We start from the raw sequence: 16,018 nt of genomic DNA on the forward strand, positions 1-16,018 counted from the left end.
AACAGACCCACGCAGAACAGCTGGCACCCACGCCCGCCTCGACGCTCCCATCCCTTCACCTCGGAGCCAAGCAGGCGCTGGGGGGCGCGGGGAGCTTCTGGCCTTTCTGGTGAAGTGACTCTTTTCTGGAACTTTCCAAACATCCTCCCCCACCCGCAACGCCTCCCACCGCCTTTCCTTCCTTCTTTCTCACTCCCTTCCTTATTCCTTATTGTTCGTCACAGACAAAGTCCCTGGGTAGGAGTGTGGGCAGCTGCCATTTGGGACCCATGGGGGCCTCCCGCCATTGGGCAGCCCCTCTCCCTGGCTTGTGGGGAGGCTGAGGTGAGCCCGGGTCTGCCTCTCCCACCGCATAGGAGTGCAGGATCCTGGTCAGTGGCAGGCACCCACCGCGAAGGTGGCAGGCCGACGGTCGTTTGCAAAAGGATGGGGACATTCGGGCACAGCACAGGGGCATTTACTCAGTCGACAGCACCCTGACTGGCAAGATTGCAGAGCTTCCCTTCCTTGCTGAGACACCCGTGAAACACACAGCGGGCTGCTCAAGGGGGTGCAGGAGGCAGGAGTGGGGACAGCTCAGAGGTGGGTGTGGCACAGGGTTCATGGCATAAGAGGGGTGGCCTCGGGAGCTGGGGCGGGGGCAGCCTGGAGCCAGCAGCCCTGAAGCCACGTATATCCACAGCATGTTGGCAGTGACAGCTCTGACGGGTGGCAGGGGAGCAGGCTCTGAGCTTGTCTGACCTGTGAGCATGCAGTGGCCTGGTGGCCTCGGCCCTCCTTGCCAGCCTCTTTCTAAGGCCAAGCCTGTGCTCTCCAGCCAGAGAAGTCATGTTGGGCTGGGCTGGGCAGACCTGGGCAGGGCAGGGCAGGGCTGGGCTGGGCAGGGCAGGGCTGGGCTGAGCTGGGCAGAACTGGGCAGGGCAGGGCAGGGCTGGGCTTAGCTGGGCAGAGCTGGGCAGGGCAGGGCAGGGCTGGGCAGGGCAGGGCTGGGCTGTGCATGGCCGGGCAGGGCTGTACTGGGCAGGGCTGGGCAGAGTTGGACTGAGCAGGGCAGGGCAGAGCTGGGCATGTCTGGGCAGGGCTCGACTGGGCAGGGCAGGGTTGGACTGGGCAGGGCTGGACTGGGCAGGGCAGGGCAGGGCTAGGCAGGGCTGGGCAGAGCAAGGGTAGGCTGGGCAGGGCTGTGCTGGGCAGGGCTGGGTGGAGTGGGCGATGGTGTCCATCCTGCTTAGTGGCCTCCTCCCACAGGAAGTCTGGGTAGCTTTTTCTGAGCACCCCTCAATGCCGGGGGCCTAGGCTGGGCAGGTGGAGGTGGGGGTCCATTTCTAGGCTCTAGACCCAAGGCCTTCCTGCTGCTCAGAGGTTCCTAGGCTCAGCAGAGAGTGCGGGGGCAGAAGGTCTGAAATTCCATGTCCTTGGGATCCCATCTGCCTGTCCTTCCCGCCCAGCCCAGCCCGGTCTATCTGCTCCCCAGCCTCCTATGCCCCCCATTGGTGTGCACGAGTGACATGAGTGTCCTGCACACCCTCGGTCCTGTTGTCTGTCTCCCCCATCGCCCGCCACCCACGTTGTCCCCACTGTCTTAGGCTGGCAACCCCTTCGGGCAGGGGCTGTGTCTGCCCAAGTCACAGAACACTTGAAATTCAGTCTTAAGTTGTTGGGTGATGGAGTCCCAGATGTGGGAGGCTCAGCCAGACCCTCTTGGGCTGCCCACCCGGAGAGCGACTAGGGCTGAGAGCCTCGCCTGGGGCCGCCGTACAGCTGCCGCCTCCCGCCTCCCACCTCCCGCAAAGGCCTGGGAGTGGGGCCCAAGGCAGCTGCAGCCCCACAGCCTGGCCTTGACCCTGGGCTGCCCCACAGCCCCCCTGCTGGCTCCATGCCCACTGGGAAAACAAGCTCCTTATCTCGAATGCTTCCTGTGAACTGCAAACAGCCACGTGTCCCTTGGGAGCCTCTCTTGGTGAACGTGCCCTCTGTCCCACGACCCAGGGTGAGGCTGTTCACCCTCGGGCAGGGGGCCGCCGGGACTGGAGGCTCTAGGCCTGGGATGAGGGGAGGGGACCCGCGGCAGGGCAGAGCCAGGCTGCAGCTCTGACCCATGGAGACCACGGCATGGGGAGGGTGAGGGAGAGGAGGGGACAGGATGGTTTGGGTCCAAGGCCTGGTTGCACAGGAGGGCTGGGGATGGGGGAGGGGAGCACAGGCCAGAAAGGCTGGGGCCGTGGGAGCTAGCTAAGAAGAGGGTTCCGGGTGGGAGCAGCAGGCAGGGACCCTCCTGGCGGCCCCAGGGGCTCCCTCCCTCCCAGACCCCTTTCTCCTTCCTGGGGCCTAGAGCTTCCTCCACGTCCTTTTCCCCACCCCCGCCTTTCCCCTCTCTCTCACCCCGCTCAAACATGCTGTGACCTTTCCAGGGCCCCTGGACATCACTCACTGGGTGACAGAGGTTGACAGGCATGGAGCTAAGGAATGGGAGGCAGGGCGGGGGCAGCCAAGCCTCTCCAGCAGCTCCCTTCCCGCTTGCCCCACAGACGGGCCTCCCTGGACGGTCCCGGGTCAGCACACATGCTCCCAGGCACTTCCTTCCCCCAGGAGACAGTCCCCGGCGCCCGGGGGGCCCAGATCCTCCTGCTCAGGCCGACACATCCCACCTGGGCCTCAGAAACCTCTTTGGAAAGGGACAGTCACCTCAGAGTGGCAAGCACTTGAGACCCCACCAGGCCGATGTGCCATGGTGGCAGGCAGGGTGTGTCTGGAGAGAAGGGGGACGTGTCCGCAGCTGGGCCTGGGGGCGGCTCTGTGGGAAAGTGCCATCTGGTCCCAGCCCCGGGTCTCCAACCTTCAGACTCCTCGGGGTCTCTGTGGCCTGGCAGAGGTTGGTGGCCCCTCAGTGGAGGTGAGGCCCCTCCTGGGTCACCACTGCACACTGGCCTGCTGGGAAGCTGGGGTTCTGGGCCACTGCCTGCCCTGGACGTGGAGGGGGGCATCAGGCCAGACCCCCGAGGGGCTCGCAGGGCTCCGGGAGGCCCTGGAAACCCCAGGATGCCCCCAAGCCCTCAGAAGGGTTGTCCCTACTTGGAGAGGCCCACACAGCCAGGTGGGCAGAAACAGCCATCACGGTGGCCCTTCCCTGTCCGCCCTCTCGCCAGTGGCCCACGGTGCAGTCCAGGCAGCACCAGACGGAGCTCAGGGCAGGGAGGGGAGGCCTGTACTGGCTTCACAGAGGTCTGGGAGGGGCTAGCCCCTGTGCAGACAGACCCCTGAAGCACCTCCAGAGCTGCTGGCCCACCTGAGGTCCTTCCCAGAGGCCATTCTGGGCCCCCTGACCCCATGTACCTGTGCCACAGGGCTGTGAGTACCCCAGCCCCAGGACCTCCAAGTTTCTCGCTAGAGGGACGAGGAGGAGGAGGGCAGGCCTGCAGGCTCCACACTCTCTGGTTGGGGGCGCCCAAAGGGGGCAGCCACCATGCCGGGAAGTTGGGGTGGGCAGAGGAGCAGCGGTGCCAGGACCCCCAGGCTGTGCCACCACCCCAGACCCTGAACAGTGGGCTAGTGTGTGGGCCTGGGGAGTGAGGGCCCAGGCCGGGCTGGGTCTCGCTCCATAAACCCTGGCTGGCCGGAGGTACAGACATCACAGTGTTGACACAGGGGTGATGTCACTACCGGCCAATGGGGAGCCCCTCGGGGGCCCTGCATGTGCCTCTCTGTGCTCCCAGGGCCGCCGCCATGCACGCTACATGCTCTAAATGCCGCCTGCGTAATAAACCGGTTTTTCTAAATGTCCTTTGGGGCCCTGCTTCCCCCCGGGCCCCATCTCCTACTCATCCCACCCCACCCTTGGGCCCAGCCTATGAGCCAAGTGGGAGTGGGGAGTGGCAGAGAGCCCTGGGCCTGCCCGCTCCCACAGGCATGTGGGCCCTAGAGCCTTCACCTCGCCAGCCTCTCTTCCATCTGCCACAACCCCAGCTGCCACCATGGCTCTCCACAGTCACCCCTGGGCCGTCTCTTCCTCCTGTTGGGAGAATGTACCTCCTGGGAGAGCCTGAGGCCCCCTCTCTGCTCCTTGCTCCCCTATCTGTCTCCCCTGCCCTGCCCTGCCCTGCCCATGGGTCCGTGTGCTCAGAGCTGGCTACATATCCTGTGGCTGCCTATGATACGCGGCTCCCCCAGGCAGGGCTGGGCCCTGGGCACCTCTTTCCCCCAGGGCTGACCCCTCTCTCTGTTGGAGGTCAGCCGGTTCTGAGGCCTCCAAGCCACCTTTCTACTCCTCGATTCCATGGCCTGGTCTCCACTCCCCCCGGGCTTCGGGGTACATGCTGCTCTGCGGCCTCCCCGCACGCCAGCCTTCATGCACCCTGCTCCTGCGGCCTCAGAGCCTTGGCATCTCCCCCGACTTCCAGCCAGGCAGTCAGGTTTCTGCAATGTGGGGCCCATGGTCAGTGTCCCCTACAGCCCTGCCAACCCTTCTCCCCGGGGGTCCGCCCTGCATCCCCTTCCCAGGAGCTTGCTGTGCACCCACTGCTGGGCCTCCCAGCCTAGGGGCTTGGCACGTGCCTGTTAGCAGAGGCACCGGGCAGGAGGAGGAGGAGGAGCCTTCAGCGCCTGGCGCCCGTGTGTGTTTACTGGTCCGGCCCCAGCCCCGCGCCGCTCCCCGCGGACCCGGCCTCCCGCCTGTGTCCAGCCAGGTGTTGGGTGATGGAGCAGGGCTCCCTAAGGACAAGGAGCACAGTGTCTGCTTTCTTTGCAAGCACAGTGCTGACAAGGAACAGAATACCCACAGCGACTGCTTCCAGGAAACGGCTGCAGGGCGGGCGGGAGCCTCCGCCTCGCAGCCCCTTCCCAGCAAGCCGGCCTGCAGGTGGTCTTCCAGGAAGGGGCCCCCGCTGGCTTCCCTCAGCCCTGGAAAGGGGCCAACGGTGTCACCAGGAGCAGGCTGGGGAGCGGGGCAGAGCGGGGAGAAGGAGAAAGGAGAGGCGCGGAGGAGGGAAGGAGGGATGGGGCGCAGGCCTGGGCTACGCCTAGTGTGGTTACTGCAGCCTCAGGGGAGAGCAAGGCTGACCACAGCTCCTTCTTGAACCTTCCAGTCCCCCTTTTGGGAAGTCACAAGATCTCCACTCAGGTCTTTGGCTCTCTGGGGCTTGTCAGGCATCTCACATGCACACACACACGGGCACACCCGCCTGAAAACACGAGCAAGCTGGGCCGCTATGGGACGCCATTCCTTGAGACTCAGCTGGGGTCCGGTTGAGGGGCTGACCTCCTGGCCCCCATGTTGGGAGGGCCGAGGAGGGCCCCCGCCCGGACCCACTGCGCCCTTAGCTCTGAGTGCTCAGATCCCACACCATGTCTAGAGAGAAGGAAATCATTTATCTTCCCCGGAGCTCAGGGTCGGGGAGAGGGGGCTGCCCTCCTTGGGGCCCCAACTGTTTTCTTTGAGACTTCCCAGGGTGCATCATAGTCAGACCCCAAACATCGCTTCATCCCTGTTTAAAGAACTTTACTTCCTTCGTAGGGTTGGGATTTTCTGTCTTCATTCAATGGTATACCAAGTGCCCTGCCTCCATCCCAGCCCCAGCTGCTCCTAATCCCTGCCTCAAAACGTGCTCCTGGGTCACAGAATTCATGCCAAGACACGAACCCACACAAAGGCACAAGACACACACAGCCAGGCTCAGGGGTCCACCCTCCAGGGAACACCACCCCACTACGGGGCCATGATCACACACACGCCCCGCGGAGCATCTCCGGGCCGGACAGGACCCACACCATCCGCAGCCCGGACGGGCAGGTTAACTGGTCAGCATGCAGAGACCTGCCAAGTGGAGACCCCACTCTCAGGCACAGACGCACAGCTGTTGTGACATGCACCTTGTGTTGTGCATGTTGTGTTGTGCACCAAGTGATGCACACACTTGGTGACAAGATAGCTGAGGTCCCGTGCCCCGGGAGTGCATGGCTGCACAGGCCATCCGGCGGCCCTCAGAGCCACAGGGATTAGCCTGGAGATGTGTGCACCGAGGGCCCAGCGTGGCCACAGCAGCAGCACACGCCTCGAGTCCTCTTCTCTAACTGGGTGACTTGATCTTCACTCAACCTAAACATGCCACAGAAACTTGGGTGGGTGGAGGGTCCAGGTGTGAAGACCCCAGCGCCTGACAGGGTCAGGGACATGGCCAGAAGCCTGGGCACCCTCGGGGTCTCCCCGAATGGTGGAAGTTCCTCCCTCCCCAGATTGCCCAGCACCTTCGCAGGCAGCCACAACCCCCACCCCGGCCCCGCCACCCCCATGTTGGGGTTCGGGAGTGAAATTCCAGCCCCTGTTTGCTTCTCCACACTGAAGTCAGTGCAGGGGCATTTTGAAAGTGCCTTTGGGTGTCGGGGCGCCCAGAGCCTGTCTAACAACCCTCTCTAAGCCCCTTTTCTAAAAAGCAGGAAATCAGGTTGGGCCAAAGATAAACACACATTCCAACCTGGCAGGTCGTTCAGAGCTAGGGGCTTGGGCGGGCTCCCAGCCCCCGCTCCGGGGCGCGGCAGGAGGCTCCGAGGCTGACCACCTGCTGCAGGGGCCCCCAGGCCTGTGGCTCCCCGCCTGCCTGCCTCACTCTGAGGTTCAGCCCCCAGAATGCTGCCCTCACTACTTCCCTGTCTCAGGACCGGTGGCCCAGATCCTCTCTGGCACTCAGGGGCTGCCGTGGGGACACCACCCCGGGAACTGCCCTAGGAAGCCCGTTCTGCTGCAGGGAGCAGAGGAACATGGGCTGCCCAGAGGTAGGCACTGCGCCTGTGTACACGTTCTGCTCTCAGGGGGAAGCCAGCGTGGACACAGCCGTGGGCAGTGCTGGGAGATGGCGGGGGCCACCAGGAGGCTTGTGTCCCTTCCCCATCGGGTGTGAGAAGGAGAAGCCCTGTCCCCATACAGCTCCCAGGTGGAAACTCCAGAGCAAACGTGTCATTCATACACTCCTGGGCCCAGAGGTGTGGATGTGACCAGCATGCCTGTTCTCTCCAAGTGACCAGGAGGAGACAGCCCCTAGGAGCTGAGGCAGGTGACGAAGGCCTGAGGCCCCATTCCCATGCGCCCTTCCCCAGGCAGGGATTTAAAGCGGGCAAAGTCTTCCATGTTCCCCAGGTGAGGTTTTCTGGGCGCCCCCTCCCCCTCCCTACAGTTCCCCTGCCCTGCCACCCTGGGCACCCCGGGGGCTGCCTGTTGCGCCCTGCAGCCGCCACCTGGGGAAGCTGGCTTTTATCTCCTGAGCCCCGCTTTGTAAACCTCCTGCAGCGTTGGGCGTTTATAATAAAGGCCGTTTATAGACCTGACTCTTGACATGTAATGGATGGGCTACTTCATCCTGCCGGCCAAAACCCACTTGGGTAAGTCAAATTGGCCTGTAGGGTCAGGAAGATGAATGCGGCCTCACCCTGGGCTGGCCCCAGCGACCTCTGACCTCCTCCATGAGATGGCGGCCAGTCCCAGAGGCACCATCCCAGAGGCTTCAAGAAACTCCCTCACCGGATGTCTACGTGCATCCTGGGGGGTGACCATCCGCCCAGGTTTTAGCACACAAGTGTGTCCCTGGAAACCCCTCAGTCTCTGACAGACCCCAGGGCCCACAGCTCGATGGGGACGGGGCAAGAGAGGGTGCAGAGGGGAGGCCAGACCCAAGGGGCGTGGGTAACCACCCTGCTCTTCCGCCCTGGACACCAAGACCCCAAGGGCGGCTGGGCCGGTAGGGGAGGGGCGTCCCTAACCGCCTTCCTGTCTGTTCTTTGTCAGTCGGGGAGGCATTTTCCTGACAGCTCTGTGCACTGGGAATGGGGGTGGAAGGCAGGGGGGAGGAGGGAAGGAATGGGGAGGCCGGGACCCCACCCTTATTTCCAGGGGCTGCCCCTTGTGTTCCCAGCGCCTGCAGAGTGAGGGGCTGGGGGCTGGGAGGCCTGGCTGAGGGAGCTGCCGGCCGCTGGCCTCTGTGGGGAAGCTGACCCCAAACCCGTGAGTGGGCTGCCTTGGCACCTGGGAAGCAAACCCCTGCATGCCAGGGTTCTTGGGGCTCCAGCAGCAAGACCCCAGGGAGAGATCTCGGGAGCCCCTCACCCTAGGCCCTCCTGCCCCTCCTTCACCTCCTCTCTGTGGCCACCCTCAACTCCTTCCGCCTTCCTCCTGGCCCCCTGGCCTCCTTAGGACCTCCGCCCCAAGGCCACCTGCCCACTCCCACCCCCACCCCTTGGCTTCTTGTGTGGGGGCCGTCCCTCCGGTGTGGCCCTGGCTCCCACCCACAGCAACAGGGGAGCAGGAATGGGACTGGCAAGGGGTTCGTGTCCCTCTTGGGATGGGGTCTCCCAGAGCACCTTGTGGGCCTCCCAGAGTGGCATGGCCAGCCCTCTCCCAGTCACCTAGTCTGAGCCTCAGGAGTATGGGGCCAGCACCAAGGTGTCATTCTGATGGGACTTTGGGGTGGCAGGAGGCACTCGTTTGGGGGTGCCTTGGTGGTCCCTGACCCCTGCCTCAGAACCCAGGCCCCCTCCGCCAGCCCAGGCCCTCCCACTCTGTGGAGCCCCTGGTCCTGCAGCCCCTCCACTCCCATCACTGCGTGCTGACCGCCTGCCCTGCGCCCCTGATGTCCGCACACCCTCTGCTCACCCCACCCCTGGTGTGTGCTGTGCTGCACCCATCCCCGAGTCCCCCACCCTGGAACCCCCATCCCCTTTTCATGGACTCCTCCCCCTCCCCCTCCCTCCAGCCCCCCTCTGCCCAAGGCTGGCCTCCCCCACGTCAGGCCCACAGCCCCAGATTCCAGAGTCCCTGAGACAAGTTGCTGTAACAGTGTTTATTGATGATGAGTCCAGGGCTCCTGCTGAAGCCCTGGTGGGGAGGGGCACAGGGCGAGATGGGGCGTAATGGAATGCTTGAAGGTTGCCCCGTGATGTTGGAGCTTCCAGACTAGGCGAGGGCAGAGTGAGGCCTCGGGCACACAGCCGGCGCCCAGTCACCCAGCCCAGATGAAGGGCGGCCGGGTCCTGGGCGGGCACTTGCCAAGGTGGCTCACACTCACACACACTCGCACCGAGACTCAAGGCCGTCTCCACAACTCCAACCAGTGCAAATGACTTAGTGCAAATTAAATTCAGAAGGGACGGGGGAAACAGAGTCGGGGAGGCTTTGAATCTCTCAGAGAAAGGAAAGACAGGAAAGCTCAGAAACAAAGAGACAGAAGGATGAAGAAGAAGAAGAGGGAGGTGGTGGGGACGGGGTCATCCCGCTGGAGGAGCTCAGCTCTGGGATGACGCGGTGGCTGGTGGTCAACCGTCCGCCGCAGGGGGTGGCCATGAAGATGGAGTCGCTGGTGGGGGGTGGGTGCTGCGGGCGCTGCTGGTCCAATGGCGTCTTTGGTGTTGGGTTGATGAGGTCTTGTTCCTCTAGCTTCACCTGCAAATAGCGACACGTGGGTTGGGTGGGGGCAGGGTGCTCGGGGGCCTGGAGGCTTCCGGAAGGAGCGCTGGTGCTCACCTTCTGGAGCCGATTCCTGAGTCAAGTAGTGCAGTGGTTGTAAAGTGCAGCGTGTTCGATTCCAACTAGAGGGTTTTGTGTCCGGATTCAAAGGCCCAGGCTTGAGCTGGGTAGCACCATTCTGCGGACGGAGAAGGAGTGAGGTCCCACTCAGCTCCTCTCACGTGCCCCCCACCCCAGGTGTGGCAGGAGGCCCCGTACCTTTCATGTTGTGGGTTCTGGGAGCCCAGAGGGCAGCTGTAGTGTGCCGACTCCGTGGGAGAAGTAAAGAAACAGACCCGCTTCTTGCCGCAGCCCCACCAGCCTAGGGTGTTCTGTAGGAGACAAAGGTGGGGGGAGTGAGATGGTGGCCCGGCTGGGCGGTCTGGGCAGGGCCCCGTCCCGACGCAAGAAGGGCAGACATGCTTACCAGGAAGGCCGGACGCGCCCCTTCTGTCCTCGCCGTCACACCGGACCATGTCATGTCCCGCTCGGCAAGTCCGCCGGACCTGGCGTCCCGGCCTTCGGCAGCTGGTGGGCACGTCCACCCCGACTGGAGACCTGGCTGTGGGGAGAACGAGAGAGGTGTTAGTTGTGTGGGAAGGGGCGGGTGGGGGCTCAGGGTGGCAGAGGAGAAAAAACTCACCCTCGTCTCCAGCCCGAACGCTGAGGCACCGATCCCGGCTCCGTCGTCGCCCGTGAGGCCCGCCTTGGCCACGGGCTCTGGAGGCCAGTGCCTCCCGCTCGCCGCCTGCTGTGCTCCTCACCCCTGCCTGCTCCAGCCTCCCTCCTGAGAGCTCTCATTCACTCCGCCCCGCCCGCCTCGCCTAGTCTGGTCTCGCCCCATGCCCTTGACTCCCCTGGATGCTGTACTGCCTGCCAAGCCAGCCCCAGGGGCTGAGCGGTGAGGGCATACAGTGTCACCAAGTCCACTGTGGGCCCTCTCCGCACCAGACCCTGGGCCGCAGTGCCTCGTGGGAACGGCGCCCGCAGGCCGAGCCCCTGCAGCCTCCTTGCTGCGTAATGTCCCGGGGCCCCTCCCGTGGCCGCTTCGCCCTCCTGGTGACGTCCTGCTGCTACTCCCCGAGCACTGCCTGTCTTCCCGCTCTCCAGCCCTCGAGGCTCCGGCATAGGCCTGAGAAAGCCCTGCCAGAGCTGCCCCTGTGCCTGCTACTAAATGAATTGCGGTGGGTGAGGTGGCAGCTGGGGACCCCTCTGTTTTGTGTCCCCTGCCTTGTCCCTGTCTGACCCGGGCCTGGGGTACCACCCCACGTGCTGGACCCTACGCTGGCCACCCTGCGCTCCGTCCCTGCCCTCTTGCCCTTTCTGCCTGGGATGAGCCCGCAGCCCCCCAGCCTTGCGCAGTCTCGGCTCCCCCCGAGAAGATGTCACCTTTTCTAACTTTCCTGCCCCCATCCTGCCCCTCTGCCGGGAGGGTGTCTGCTTCTCCCCGCCAGCCCTCGATCCCCTAAACCTCCTTCTTTCAGAAGGCTGGGGAAGCGAGGCCTGGGGAGGGAAGGGACTCACCTGCCCGGCAGATGGGGTTCTCACCTGCCCGCTGCTGCCAGCTACACCTCCGTTGCCCAGGCCCTGGGATCAAACCCTGCCCATCAGCTCCCCTCGTCCAACCAGCTGCCACGTCCTGTAACCAAAAGTGACCGGGATGAATGTCTGGCTCCCCCTTCTCTCCAGCCCTAGCTCGGGCCCATCGCCCCCAGCTGATGTTGCTCCGTCTGCACGATGCCTGGGCGCCTACTCCACACTCCTCACTGGCCCCAGACCCCACAGCCCTGCCCCGAGCTAGCCCCTCCACCCGTCGTCACGCCTGCCAGACTCCAGATGTCCAAGGTGCTCCTTGGCTCCCACAAACTCTCCTCCAGCACCCCATCTTCCCCTGGTTGCCCCACGGTTCCCCACTTCCCCAGTTTCCCCCGTTACCCCCCACCCCTCCCACCCCCTCCCTCACCCTGCTCCTTGGCCCTAGCCCGGGCTTTTTCTAACTGGGGTGGCCCCGCCCAGAATTCCCGCCCCTGCCCTGCCGGCCAATCAGAGCAGGGCCCTCCCGAGGGCCCCCGCAGGGCCCACCTCCGCCCTGGACAGTTCCAGCACACGTCTCTCTCACCCAGCACCCATCCTGGAATTCTCCAAAGACGGCCTCCCCACACCCCTCCTTTGGCATCCGGAGACAGGGCTGGGCATTGCCCCTGTCGTCTCCCTCAGGGTCGAGGACTTCTCCCTCCCAGACTGCTGTCTTCCCTCAGGGGGCACCATGCCTGCTGCTCCCTGCCTGCCAGCGCCCTGCACGTACTTTGCACATGACTGGGGGCCGACTGCGGGTCCCTGAGGACTTGGATGGCACACAGAGCCCTTTCCTGCCACCACCACGGACGGCTCAGACCTCACGTTTGCTCCAGGGGTCCCGGCAGTCCACGGGGTGTGGTTCCTGGAGAGTGGGGGTGGGGTGCTGAGGGCAGAGGGAAGTGCCGCAAACCCCCTGATGGATGCGGTGCCAGCCCCCAGGCCGATTCCCATCCAGTTGAACGAGCTTGTGCTCGTCACCACGGCTTCCGCAGGACAGAGTCCCCACAGCCGCTGGGCACCCTGGTCCCCTTCCCGTCCACTTTCCTGTCTGAAGACGGCATGCTGCCGGTCGTGCTCTTGGCTCCCGGGCGCACTCTACTGACAAATGGTGGGCGGCCTCAGACTCTCCCAGGCCCCGCGGGGCACCACGGTTGGGAGTGGAGTGAAGACTGGAGAGCTTCGACTCCCCCAGCCACCCCGCTGTGGGTCCGCGGGTCACCACCTTGGCCTCTGGGGAGGGTTGTTGGGGCTCCGCGGTCCATAGGGTTCACCTCGAGTCTCGAGTGTCGAAGCCATGAAGGGGGGCACCAGGGCCAAGGGACCCAGAGTTCATGGGTCCAATCACCCCGCAGGCCCTCTGGGATGTGGAAGGGCTGGCTGCGCCTTCGGCAAACCCTCTGCTTCTATGGCCTGGCCAGGAACGGCTGGGTGCTTGCCTGCTGAGCACTGACCACCGGACTTTGTCGTGGGTGAACCCCAGCTTCACGGCATGAGAATTCTCAGGCTTTCCCATGAGTGGACCCCCAAGTTAGGAGACCAAGGCAGATCCCCACATTTTGCTAAAAGTGGAGTCCAGCCTTGGGTCACCTTCATACTGTCATGTGAGTCACCACTGCTGCCTCTCAGCCATTTCTGTCTCTATAGCTACAACCGATTCTGTGCCATTGCTGGGAGATGGGCTCACTGGGGACAGCACCCAAGACCCAAGGGAGACTCCGGAAATACAAATGTGCCGGGCAAGGCGGCTCCCCAGGCCCCTCGCTCCTGCTCCGGGCGTTGTGGGAGGATCCGGTGGTGCTGCCCTGGAATTTCACTCCCAGCAATGCACGGGCACAGGGAACACCTGTGGGCAAATGCACCTCTCCACACGCCAACTACCACCGCCCGGACATGATGATCTCTGAGCAAGTAGCACATCCGGGCCATCGAGCATCTTAGCCCCATCAGGGTCCCCACCCCATACCAAGTCCATAAACCACAGGGTGCCTGCTGTACCCACGTTAGTGGATTATCTCTGACAACACAAGGATCCTGGACCCCAGAATAAAGCAGCAGTGGCCCTCCCAGCTCTTTAGCATCTTAAGCTCCTGAATTAGCATCTCAAACCTGCATTGAATGGGCATGTTAATGTCTGGCCACTTAGGGCTGAGGAGCTCGGAGTGTTCTCTGGGGAGGCAGAAGTCAGTTCAGTAAAGAGTTGGATTTGGGCGCTGTCCTTAGAGTCGGATCTGTGCTCTGCGATACATGTGGAAAGTGTAAGATTTTGCTGGAACACGCTGTGATCATCACATAAGTAGGCGTGACTTGAGTCCCAAACAATGACACCGAAGCCCTCAGAGTGCGAGCCGGGGCCACAGGGCTGTGGATATGGCCCCACCTGAAGACCTGGTGTGGCTCCCATGAGTGTCCTATTCCCAGATGACCCCCGTGAACCCTGCGGCACCTGGCGTGGGTGACCCGGGACATTTCCACGGGCGAACCCCAGCCGGGGCGGGCTCGGACTATGATGTGTGAGCCTGCACTGCCGCCGCGCGGCCACTTCCGATTCCACAACTACAACCAATTCCGCGCCGTCCGGGCAGTGAGACCGAAGGGGAAGCCTCTAGAAATACACATGTGCTACGCAACAGTCCCCGGGTTCTTGTGCCTGCCAGAGACCCTACGAGAAGGGTCTCACGCTGAGGCCGAGATCCCCATCATCCAAAGAATGGGGACACCTCATTGTCTCCCAAGTATCTCCTCTCATTGCCCCAACCCTCAATAGTGCACCCTGGGGTGAATCAGAAACGTAGCCCGATGTGGCGCCCATGAGTGTCCTATCCCTCACGACCCCCGGGAACCCTGCGGCGCCTGGCTTGCGTGACCCGGGACATTTCCGCGGGCGAACCCCAGCCGGGGCGGGCTCGGGCTGTGATGTGTGAGCCTGCACTGCCGCCACGCGGCCACTTCTGATTCCACAACTACAACTGATTCTGTGCAATCCGGGCGGTGAGATCGAAGGGGAAGCCTCTAGAAATACACATGTGTATGCAAGAGCCCCCAGGTTCTTGTGTCTGCCAGAGACCCTGTGGGAGGGGTCTCACGCTGAGGCCGAGATCCCCATCATCCAAAGAATGGGGACATCTCGTTGTCCCCCAGGTATCTCCTCTCATCGCCCCAACCCTCAATAGTGCACCCTGGGGTGAATCAGACACGTAGCCCGATGTGGCTCCCATGAGTGTCCTATCCCTCACGACCCCCGGGAACCCTGCGGTGCCTGGCTTGCGTGACCCGGGATGTTTCCACGGGCGAACCCCAGCCGGGGCGGGCTCGGGCTGTGATGTGTGAGCCTGCACTGCCGCCGCGCGGCCACTTCTGATTCCACAACTACAACCGATTCTGTGCAATCCGGGCGGTGAGACCGAAGGGGAAGCCTCTAGAAATACCCACTTGCTATGCAAGAGCCCCTGGGCTTTTGTGCCTGCCAGAGACCCTGTGGGAGGGGTCTCACGCTGAGGCCGAGATCCCCATCATCCAAAGAATGGGGATACTTCACTGTCCCCCAAGTATCTCCTCCAATCTCCCCAACCTTCAACAGTGCACCCTGGGGTGACTCAGGCACGTAGCCCGATGTGGCTCCCATGAGTGTCCTATCCCTGATGACCCCCGTGAACCCTGCGGCACCTGGCCTGTTGTCCTGGGACATTTCCGCAGGGGAACTGCAGGTAGCCGGGCTTGGGCTATGATGCGTGAGCCTGCCCTGCCGCCACGCAGCCACCTGAATTTCCATACCTTCAACTGATTCCGTGGCATCCGGGCAGCGAGACTCCAGGAACACTTGTGCACTATGCTTGGCAGGCTCCCAGGATCCCTGTTCCTGCCGAAGGCCTTGTGGGAAACAGTTCCCTCTGGAGCATGTGCTTGAGTCCTTGGGTCCCAGTCATTACCACCTCAGAACACAGGGATCCCTCATTTCGGAAGTCTCTGCTCTCCTGTCCCAACTTCAGTCCCTGACCAAGGGGATACGGGGCCATGGTCCTCTGATGAGGTCCTTGAGTCTGATTCCAGCAGCACACAGGCTCCAGGGCAGAGCCAAGGTGGGGCTCTGGAAAATGCACCATCAGGCTCATACGAGCACATGTTGGCCAGGTGTACAGATTCCACAGCACAAGGCAGGCGATTGGGCACAGACCGCACGGTGCACAAACACCACTGATCCCCATCCTTTGTCAATTCCACAAACCGCGGGATGTCTGCCGCACCCACATTAGCGATTTATCTCAGGCAACGCAAGGATCCTAGACCCCAGAATAAAGCAGCAGTGACACTCCCAGCTCTTTAGCATCTCAAGCTCCTGAATTAGCATATCAAACCTGCACTGAATGGGAATGTTAATGTCTGGCCGTTTAGGATTGATGAGCTTAGAGTGTTCACTGGGGAGGCAACTGTCAGTTCAGTAAAAGGCTCGGGATTTTGGAGGCTGTCCTTAGTCGGATCTATGCTCTGGGATGGATGTGGAAAGTGTAAGCTTTTGGCGGAACTCGTTGTGCTCATCACGCTGGTAGGCGTGACTTGAGTCCCAGGCCATGTCACTGAAGGCCTCAGAGTACGACCCGGGGCCACGGGCTGTGGATATGGCCCGATAAAAAGACCTGATGTGGCTCCCATGAGCATCCTATTCCCAGAAGACCTCCGAGAACCCTGGGGCACCTGGCTTGGGTGACCCGGGACGTTTCCGCGGGTGAACCCCATCCAGAGAGGGCTCGGGCTGTGATGTGTGAGCCTGCACTGCCGCCGCACGGCCACTTTTGATTCCACAACTACAACCGATTCTGTGCCGTCAGGGTGGTGAGACCGAAGGGGAAGCCTCTAGAAATACACATGTGCTACGCAGGAGCCCCCGGATTCTTGTGCCTGCCAGAGACCCTGTGGGAAGGACCTCACGCTGAGGCCAAGATCCCCATCATCCAAAGAATG

The 16,018-nt window shown here is 62.9% G+C and overlaps 1 protein-coding gene and 1 pseudogene across 2 annotated transcripts in view; both read right to left on the reverse strand.

The window, feature by feature from the left end:
- Nucleotides 1-16,018, reverse strand: part of CTSD (cathepsin D) — a 261,837-nt gene that overhangs the window by 232,158 nt on the left and 13,661 nt on the right. The gene's annotated exons all lie outside the window — the stretch shown is intronic.
- Nucleotides 8,808-12,123, reverse strand: LOC126935735 (uncharacterized PE-PGRS family protein PE_PGRS54-like; annotated as a pseudogene). Its single transcript, XR_007719285.1, has 8 exons — nucleotides 12,041-12,123; nucleotides 11,790-11,924; nucleotides 11,084-11,123; nucleotides 10,128-10,949; nucleotides 9,912-10,046; nucleotides 9,704-9,816; nucleotides 9,503-9,623; nucleotides 8,808-9,421 (listed from the first exon to the last, which is right to left on the reverse strand). The product of XR_007719285.1 is annotated as an uncharacterized PE-PGRS family protein PE_PGRS54-like (transcript).

This window comes from Macaca thibetana, chromosome 14 (genome assembly GCF_024542745.1).
Source record: "Macaca thibetana thibetana isolate TM-01 chromosome 14, ASM2454274v1, whole genome shotgun sequence".
Lineage (NCBI taxonomy): Eukaryota > Metazoa > Chordata > Mammalia > Primates > Cercopithecidae > Macaca > Macaca thibetana.